The sequence below is a fragment of the Salvelinus sp. IW2-2015 genome, linkage group LG4q.1:29, assembly GCF_002910315.2.
Source record: "Salvelinus sp. IW2-2015 linkage group LG4q.1:29, ASM291031v2, whole genome shotgun sequence".
Taxonomy (NCBI): Eukaryota; Metazoa; Chordata; class Actinopteri; order Salmoniformes; family Salmonidae; genus Salvelinus; species Salvelinus sp. IW2-2015.
Genome location: NC_036842.1, coordinates 17,636,199 through 17,646,835, shown reverse-complemented (window position 1 = coordinate 17,646,835; position 10,637 = coordinate 17,636,199). Strand labels below are relative to the sequence as shown.

The 10,637-nt window shown below is 41.6% G+C and overlaps 1 long non-coding RNA gene across 1 annotated transcript; it reads left to right on the top strand.

Moving 5' to 3' along the window:
- The first annotated feature begins 9,526 nt into the window (after positions 1-9,526).
- On the top strand, positions 9,527-10,199 carry LOC139024980 (uncharacterized). Its single transcript, XR_011476379.1, has 2 exons — positions 9,527-9,657; positions 9,887-10,199. It is a non-coding gene; the product is annotated as an uncharacterized lncRNA (long non-coding RNA).
- Positions 10,200-10,637: the final 438 nt, after the last annotated feature.

Below are 10,637 nucleotides of genomic sequence, written 5' to 3'. Positions count from 1 at the left end.
CACCCCTGGTGGACAAAACCATGACTCGTCAGTGAGAGCACTTTTTGCCAGTCTGTTTGGTCCAGCGACGGTGGGTTTGTGCCCATAGGCGACTTTGTTGCCGGTGATGTCTTGTGAGGACCTGCCTTACAACAGGCCTACAAGCTCTCAGTCCAGCCTCTCTCAGCCTATTGCGGACAGTCTGAGCACTGATGGAGGGATTGGCGTTCCTGGTGTAACTCGGGCAGTTGTTGTTGCCATCCTGTACCTGTCCCGCATGTGTGATGTTCGGATGTACCGATCCTGTGCAGGTGTTGTCACGTGGTTTGCCACTGTGAGGACGATCAGCTGTCCGTCCTGTCTCCCTGTAGCGCTGTCTTAGGCGTCTCACAGTACGGACATTGCAATTTATTGCCCTGGCCACATCTGCAGTCCTCATGCCTTCTTGCAGCATGCCCAAGGCACATTCACGCAGATGAGGGGGACCCTGGGCATCTTTCTTTTGGTGTTTTTCAGAGTCAGTAGAAAGCCTCTTTAGTGTCCTAAGTTTTCATAACTGTGACCTTAATTGGCTACCGTCTGTAAGCTGTTAGTGTCTTAACGCCCCGTTCACAGGTGTATGTTCATTAATTGTTTATGGTTCATTGAACAAGCTGGGAAACAGTGTTTAAACCCTTTACAATGAAGATCTGTGAAGTTATTTGGATTTTTACGAATTATCTTTGAAAGACAGGATCCTGAAAAAGGGATGTTTCTTTTTTTGCAGAGTTTACCTACTGTATGCCTTCATTCACATATTTCATTTATTGGTCTTCTGCTGATAATCTCTTTTGGTTGTTTGTTTTTGTTGTGGACTTGGGAACCAAACTATTTAAGCCGTAGCCTTTTTGCTGCCACAAAAAAAAATATTTAATTGGTTTGGACCTGTATGTATAGATACAATATTGCATTTGTGCAAGTCAGCATGATTTGTTTTGCACAAGGATGATAAAAAAAGTCATATTTTCATGCAGTGTGTCAATTTATCCAGTCTAATTTACAAAATGAAGAAGATGGATTGATAGCCTTTGTAAGATGTGGACTCTGAAAAAGTGGAATGTCTTGTTCAGTATTTCCTAGGTTGTTTATGCATGCTCATAAATACACCACTTGCCATGACTTATTTTCGTGTTGTTTTTCGTGTATGAGTGTACGCATACGTGTGTGACATGTATGTTTTGATTGTGGTGTATCAAATCAAAGTTCACTGGTCGCGTACATAGTTTAGAAGATGTTATAGTGGGTGAAGTGAAATGCTTATGTTACTACCTCCTAACAATGCATGCAGTAAAATGTCAAACAAGTACACAAATAATCACACAAAACAACACAAGTAATCAAGAAATGTCAGAACGAATCCAATTAACAACCCAAATTGCATTTGTAACAGTAATCAAAATTAAATCTAAACATACACTACCGTTCAAAAGTTTGGGGTCACTTAGAAATGTCCTTGTTTTTGAAAGAAAAACACATTTTTCGTTCATTAAAATAACATTATATTAATTAGAAATACAGTTTAGACATTGTTAATGTTGTGAATGACTATTGTAGCTGGAAACGGGTGTTTTTAATGAAATATCTACATTGGCGTACAGAGACCCATTATCAGCAACCATCACTCCTGTGTTCCAATGGCACGTTGTGTTAGCTAATCCAAGTTTATCATTTTAAAAGGTTAATTGATCATTAGAAAACCCTTTTGCAATTATGTTAGCACAGGTGATAACTGTTGTCCTGATTAAAGAAGCAATAAAACTGGCCTTCTTTAGACGAGTTGAGTTCCAACTAAAATCAGGTTCCATTAAAAACAGCCGTTTCCAGCTGCAATAGTCATTGTGTGTCAGTGGCGGTCACCTTGTTCTATTACATCATATTGGATGACTGTCATTCATATTCCATTCACCCAGCTCAATGTAACATCAATAGGTTTAGGCTACTACATAATACTCAAATTGTCCCTTTATCCATCATAAGGTTGCGTTAATCTAACCTATGAATGAAAGTTTACAATGAAGGTAAACAGGTCGAGAGAATTTTGAGTAATCAATGTGACAGATAGTGACACATTCAATACCGCCTTGCACACTCTTGCCTGAATCTAGCTGATCTAGTGTGTAGTTGCAAACAAGAGTTTTGTTCCGTTTGCTTCTGTTAAAGAAATGTTTTTCAACAGAATCAGCGCAATTAATTTTTATTATTATTATTAAACCTTTATTTAACCAGGAAGGGCTCATTGAGATTTAAAATCTCAGTTTTTCAAGAGCGTCCTGGCCAAGATAGGCAGCACCAAGTCATTACAAAAATTACAGACAAACAACATGAAAAACTACAAGTAATCTAGTAAAAACCATAGAATTCACAAGAGTATAACAAAATCAAAAACAGCAAATTAAAAACATTGACAGGTCAGGGAATCAGTCTCAAGATCATTCATCAGTGATTTAAAAATACCAATCGGGACAAGTTCTTCCAYTTTAAAAGTATTTTGTTAGGCGTTCCAAGACGATGGCGCAGAGTACATAAAAGCCCTTTTACCAAATTCAGTTCGGACATTTGGAACAGTTAGCAGGATAAAGTCCAGCGAACGAAGAGAGTACCCACCACATTTCTGAACAATAAGAATACACCCCTGATCACACGCAAGCACACTTCCCTTTCATAGCAGCCACATACAAACAGCTTGTTGTATATACAATTTCTTCTTGCATCTATCTACTTCAGTGCACAACACATCAGCTGTCTGTGACCAGGCAAAAAAACTTTACAAACCAAACCTTCATATCCTGACCGTTAACTGCTACACACAGCCTATATTGTTGTCACCATATTAGCTAACTTCATAGTCAACATAGCTACTTGAACTAACATGCTGACCAGACCGCTCGCGTGCGTGCGTCTGCATACGCCAAGTCACGCATGTTGATTTTGTCCACCCACACCAGGCGCGATCAGGACAAGCAGGTTGAATCAACTATCTTCATTTCGAGCCCTGAATTAATCTCTCCTCCTTCAGGCTTCTTCTTCTTCTTTGGACTTAAAATGGCGGTTGGAAACCAACTTTAAGGTGCATTACCACCACCAACTGGACTGGAGTGTGGACCTTAGTTAATCTTTCAATCACTCACATGGGTATATGCTCCTAAAAACCAATGAGGAAATGGGAGAGGCGGGACTTGCTTGTTGACACGCATGAGCAATCTGGGTGCAATGGTTGAATAACATGTATGTGTACATTTATTTTGCAAAGCTCATGCACACGACACGAGTGGAGTGGTCAGCATGTAACGCGTTAGTAAAACCGCTACAATCATGCAGTATAGTGTACAGTCAGCAGAAAGCAGTTTAGCAGTTACACCGGCAGGCCCCAGTGGCAATACATTGATAAAACCAAAAGCTTACCTTGACTTGGAAGAGTTCCAGTGTTGGATAGCCATAGCCAGCTAGTTAGCATTAGCATCCCTTTCCGTTTGAGCCAGGTGCATTCAATGCTAGCTAAGTAAGTGAAAGTGAAAAAAAACATACTACGAAATATCTCTCTATCTTTGAGTCAACAACTCACCACATTTCATGCACTGCAGTACTGGCTACTGTAGCTGTAGCTTATGCTTTCAGTCAGTGTTTAATTTCCTGCTGGAACAGGATCCGGCACCTCTCAGATTTGACTTATTTTGTTCCGGCACCTATTTGCCCGGAACCAGTACCTCTTGCAGCATGATTTATTTCATTGTTTCACTGTTCGCACTGTAAAAAAATTTATAAAAGCGATCAGAGTTAAATCAAGTTGCCTCCTCATTATTTCTCCCGCCCCCATGAAAAACCATCATGTAAAAGAGCGGGGATCCTTCTGTAGTGAATGATTTGTCCCAAATACAATGCTTCTAGTTTCATAAATATATAGGGCTAACTTATTCCTTGCCACCAACTCTGAAACTAACTGCAGCTCTTTGTTAAGTGTTGTAGTCATTTCAGCTTCTGTACTAGCTGACATGTAGTGTTGAGTTATCTGCATACATAAACACACTGGCTTTACTCAAAAGCCAGTGGCATGTCGTTAGTAAAAACTAAAAAAATCAAGGGGCTTAGACAGCTGCCCTGGAGAATTCCTTATTCTACCTGGATTATGTAGGAGAGGCTTCCGTTAAACCCTCAGTAGAGTTGAAAATGCGATGGAAACCCATTTTTTATTTGATACATGGGAATTTCACCGTTGTTTTTATGTACACAACATCATCATGCACAGACTTTTGTTTGCTATAAGTCAGTTCGATGGAAACACATTTCTGGTGGGAAAATGCGCATATTATTTTATGCAGATGTTAAAATATTTGCATGAAAATCTGTCGCAAATTGGATGGAAACCTAGCAAATATCTGATTTAAAAACATTATAGGTTCAGATGGCTGTTTTCTGCTCCATGAAGGCTTGCTTGCTAGCTAGCCAAGTCATTTGTGGTACATCCTTAACATGTTTTTTCCTAGTCAATACATGCATTCCGTGTCTGATTACTATCAATTCAACAACCTCTCTGTATTGTGTTGCACCATTGGATTTAAGGGCTATGTTACCAGCTAAAGATGCACTATGCTGAAATCGCTCCTCCATTTCCTGGTTGCTAAAATTCAAATAGTTTGCCTAATTTCAGTTTATGTGACAAAACAAGCACGTATAGTGTAGAGAATTGTACCATCTAAATATATTTTCAATAACCAAAAATATTGTATTTTCATCTGTTTGAAGCTGGTGTATAAAACCAAAACTTAAGAAAGGGAAGCATAGAAACGGTACACATAGAACATATCTTCCACTTCTTAGAAATGTGTTATATATCTAACAAGTCTACGTGAATTTGGTCTGGAGAGAGAAGAACAGTCTATGTCTAGGGTGTCTGGAGTCTTTGACAATTTTTAGGGCCTTCCTCTGACACCGCCTGGTATAGGGCCTGGATGGCAGGAAGCTTGGCCCCAGTGATGTACTGGGCCATTCGCACTACCCGCTGTAGTGCCTTGTGGTTGGAGGCCAAGCAGTTGCCATACCAGGCAGCGATGCAACCAGTCAGGATGCTCTCGATGGTGCAGCTGTAGAACCTATTGAGGAACTCAGGACCCATGCCAAATCTTTTCAGTCTCCTGAGGGGGAATAGGTTTTGTTGTGCCCTCTTCACAACTGTTTTGGTGTGCTTGGACCATGTTAGTTTGTTGGTGATGTGGACACCAAGGAACTTGAAGCTCTCAACCTGCTCCACTGCAGCCCTGTTGATGAGAATGGGGGTGCACTCGGTCCTCTTTTTCCTGTAGTACACAATCATCTCCTTTGTCTTGATCACGTTGAGGGAGAGGTTGTTGTCCTGGCACCACATGGCCAGGTCTCTGACCTCCTCCCTATAGGCTGTTTCGTCATTGTTGGTGATCAGTCCTACCACTGTTGTGTCATCAGCAAATTTAGTGATGGTGTTGGAGTCGTGCCTGACCGTGCAGTCATGAGTGAACAGGGAGTACAGGAGGGACCTGAGCACGCACCCCTGAGGGGCCCCTGTGTTGAGGATCAGCGTGGCAGATGTGTTGTTACCTACCCTTACCACCTGAGGGCGGCCCGTCAGGAAGTCCAGGATCCAGTTGCAGAGGGAGGTGTTTAGTCCCAGGGTTCTTAGCTTATTGATGAGCTTTGAGGGCACTATGGTGTTGAACGCTGAGCTGTAGTCAATGAATAGCATTCTCACATAGGTGTTCCTTTTGTCCAGGTGGGAAAGGGCAGTGTGGAGTGCAATGGAGATTGCATCATCTGTGGATCTGTTGGGGCGGTATGCAAATTGGAGGGGGTCTCTGGTTTCTGGAATGATGGTGTTGATGTGAGCCATGACCAGCCTTTCAAGACACTTCATGGCTACAGACGTGAGTGCTATGGGTCGGTAGTAGTTTAGGCAGGTTACCTTAGTGTTCTTGGGCACAGGGACTATGGTGGTCTGCTTAAAACATGTTGGTATTACAGACTCGGACAGGGAGAGGTTGACAATGTCAGTGGAGACACTTGCCAGTTGATATGCGCATGCTCGCAGTACACGTCCTGGTAATCCATCTGGCCCTGCGGCCTTGAGAATGTTGACTAGTTTAAAGGTCTTACATCGGCTGCGGAGAGCGTGATCACACAGTCTTCCGGAACAGCTGGTGCTCTCATGCATGTTTCAGTGTTATTTGCCTTGAAGCGAGCATAGAAGTAGTTTAGCTTGTCTGGTAGGCTCGTGTCACTGGGCAGCTCTTGGCTGTGCTTCCCCTTGTAGTCTGTAATGGTTTGCAAGCCCTGCCACATCCGATGAGCGTCAGAGCCGGTGTAGTACGCTTTGCCTGTTTGATGGTTCGTCAGAGGGCATAGCGGGATTTCTTATAAGCTTCCCGGGTTATAGTCCCGCTCCTTGAAAGCGGCAGCTCTAGCCTTTAGCTCAGTGCGGATGCTGCCTATAATCCATGGCTTCTGGTTGGGGTATGTACATACGGTCACTGTGGGGTCGACATCATCGATGGACTTATTGATGAAGCCAATGACTGATGTGGTGTACTCCTCAATGCCATCGGAGGAAACCCGGAACATATTCCAGTCTGTGCTAACAAAACAGTCCTGTAGCTTAACATCTGTTTCATCTGACCACTTTTTTATTGATCTAGTGGTGCTGGTGCTTCCAGCTTWAATTTTTTTTGTAAGCAGGAATCAGGAAGATATAATTATGGTCAGGTCTGTCAAATGGAGGGCAAGGGAGAGCTTTGTATGTGTCTCTGTGTGTGGAGTATAGGTGGTCCAGAGTTATTTTTACTCTGGTTGCACATTTAACATGCTGATAGAGGTTTGGTAAAAACTGATTTAAGTTTCCCTGCATTTAAGTCCCCGGCTACTAGGAGCGCCGCCTCTGGGTGAGCGTTTTCTTGTTTGCTTATGGCGGAATACAGCTCATTAAATGCTGTCTTAGTGCTAGCCTCTGACTGTGGTGGTATGTAAACAGCTACAAAGAATACAAATGAAAACTCTCCCGGTAGGTAGTGTGGTCTACAGTTTATCATGAGAAACTCTACCTCAGGCGAGCAATAGCTCGAAACTTCCTTAGATATCGTGCACCAGCTGTTGTTTACAAAAATACATAGACCACCGCCCCTTGTCTTACCAGACGCCGCAGTTCTATCCTGCCGGTACATCGTATAACCAGCCAGCTGTATGTTGATGTTGTCGACTCTGTGAAGCATAAGATGTGGCAGTTTTTAATGTCCCGTTGGTAGTTTAATCTTCCGTGTAACTCGTCGATTTTATTATCCAAAGATTGCATGTTTGCTAGCAGAATGGAGAAAAGTTGGGGTTTATTCGATCGCCTGCGAATTCTCAGAAGGCAGCCGGACCTTCGGCCGGACCCTCTTTCTCCGCCTCCTCTTCACTCATATCACGGGGATTGGGGCCTGTTCCCGAGGAATCAGCGTATCCTTCGCGTCGGGATTGTCAGTCGTGAAAGGAAAAAGAGGATTCTGCTAGTCCATGGTGAGTAATTGCAGTCCTGATGTCTATAAGTTATTTTCGGTCATAAGAGACGGTAGCGGCATTATGTACAAAAATAAGTAATGTACAAAAATAAGTAAAAAAATAAGTTACAAACAACACAAATAAGTGAACAATAAAAAACATTTAGCTGGGGGCACGTAAAACGTCTGCCATTTTTTAATTGTGTAAAAATGCACAGTTGTTATGATGATGGTCAAGATAATCTTATAATTGTTATGAAAAGAAAATGTGAAGTATGAAATTACTAATTAAAAGTTAATCTGAGACAACTTGATCATGCTTATGAATATGTAAAACAACATAATGATGGCATATTGAAGTGCCCAAACAATACATTCACTGATTCACACACATTGACACACCCTGTCAATCTATTCACACACAGGGAAGAAGTTAGCGAGTCATCAGGAACAGCAACCGTGTGCTATTGGCTTGGCTTTCTGTGTAACAAATGGTGTGTGCTGCCCAGTTGACATATAACTCCATATTTTTATTATATTCCTACTGTTCCCACAGAGCTGTCCATTCTGAGTCAACCTAGAACCATGAACCCACTTGTCCTGTTCTACCACTGACCAACTGCTTTTAGACCCTACTGCAACTCCCCACTTGTCCAGCTACCGTTTCTTTCAGGTTCTTCCTGAGTTGTTTGATTGAACAGCTGACTCGGCCAAGGACCAATAGCATCGTTTCCCAAACACGGTCCTGTGGACCCCAAGGAGTGGACATTTTGGTGTTTTGCCCTAGCACAACTACACAGCTGATTCAAATAATCAACTCATAATCAAGCTTACATAGACCTATATATTTCAATTATGTGATACACATTTCATGTTCAATAAATGTAGTTCTATGTTGCTAATTGTAGCCTGTAATTTGTGCATCAATATATTTAATGATGTGTAACAACATGTGTGCAACAAGGTTATTATAGTTTTGTGGGGCGGGGAGGAGAGGAAAGGGGAGGAGAGGAGAGCTAAAAAGTCTCCTGAGAGACTTGAAAATCGGGAGATAGCAGACATTCATACACTACAAGGTATGTGCAGACTGTTATTCCCTTGCCTTGGGAGAAGAAAAACAGATACAGTTGAAGTCAGAAGTTTACATACACTTAGGTTGGAGTCATTAAAACTCATTTTTCAACCACTCCACAAATTTCTTGTTAACGAACTATAGTTTTGGCAAGTCGGTTAGGACATTTACTTTGTGATTTTTCCAACAATTGTTTACAGACAGATTATTTCACTTAGAATTCACTGTATCACAATTTCAGTGGGTAGTTCAGGGAGAAGTTTACATACACTAAGTTGACTGTGCCTTTAAACAGCTTGGAAAATTCCAGAAAATGATGTCATGGCTTTAGAAGCTTCTGATAGGCTAATTGACATCATTTGAGTCAATTGGAGGTGTACCTGTGGATGTGTTTCAAGGCCTACCTTCAAACGCAGTGCCTCTGCTTGGCATCATGGGAAAATCAAAAGAAATCAGCCAAGACCTCAGAAAAAAAATTGTAGACCTCCACAAGTCTGGTTCATCCTTGGGAGCAATTTACAAACGCCTGAAGGTACCACGTTCATCTGTACAAACAATAGTACMCAAGTATAAACACCATGGGACCACGCAGCCGTCATACCGCTCAGGAAGGAGACGRYTTCTSTRTCCTWGAGATGAACGTACTTTGGRYCGAAAAGTGCAAATCAATCCCAGAACAACAGCAAAGGACCTTGTGAAGATGCTGGAGGAAACAGGTACAAAAGTATCTATATCCACAGTAAAACGAGTCCTATATCGACATACCCTGAAAGGCCGCTCAGCAAGGAAGAAGCCACTGCTCCAAAACCGCCATAAAAAAGCCAGACTATGGTTTGCAACTGCACATGGGGACAAAGATCATACTTTTTGGAGAAATGTTCTCTGGTCTGATGAAACAAAAATTGAATTGTGAAAAACTGAGTTAATTGTAAATGTGTATTTGATGTTCAAGCATTCTTATTGGTTAGTTCAACTCTGATGACAATAAGGGGTGTTGTGATTGGCCCCGCTTGCAGATAGGGGGAGATCGCGAACGTCAGGTCTTCCCAGTATGAAAATGTGATGCAAGGGGTAGGTCACGTTCTGAATACTGTTTTCTATTTTCTATTTTACAATGTGTACAAGTTTGCTGTACGTTACTGATTTTATACATGTGTGGGTATATGGTACCTGTTAGGGATTGAACGGCTTTCTGGGATGTGCTTTGGCATATGATTGCTGTAAATAATTGTGTTAGCTAGCATACACCGATGTCATGGTCACATAAGCCACGGCTAACACAGTTGTCTTCATGCTACAGATTTTGCCATCGACAGCCATCAACACTGTTAAGCCCTGCACAACTAACGTGCTGTTTCCCATTTAACAACAGGTATTTACACATGTTATATTTTGTATTGTATTTTTGTATTTTGTTGGCCCAGTATGAAAATGTGATGCAAGGGATTTTGCCATCGACAACAATCAACACTGTTAAGCCCTGCACAACTAACGTGCTGTTTCCCATTTAACAACAGCAGAAATAAATGATCCTCAACTGGGACTACTGGCCGAAGTTATTTCTTTTGTGAAAACACAACGCATGGAGAGTACATTATACATCTGTTACACGGGTAGGAAATCTAGTGTTGCGTGTTTGTTTCGTGTTTGTGTATCCTTCTGTTCAGTCACATTTAAGAGAACATTTTGCCTAGAGTGTGCAGTGTCTAAAACATTCATGACGAGCGAGAAGATGAGAATTGCTATAGTGGAACATGGAATGTTTGTAAGCATTCAGAGTGCTACATGTAGTCTGATCTATTTTCCCCATCCCTACACAACACAGAAATCAGGAAACTGTAGAAACACAATGTCTGATTTAGTGCATCACAACACAGAAATCAGGAGTGTTTAATTCTATTCAGGTTTTTTTTCTCTTTTTTTCTAGTTTTTATTTAGTGTCAGTTTGATAAAAACATTTATATTTTGTTTTTATATTTATTTATTTCATTTTCACTTTTGGTGTTAGGGACAGAAAGTAGCCTTATGCGTAGGAAGCTAGGCGCCATGTA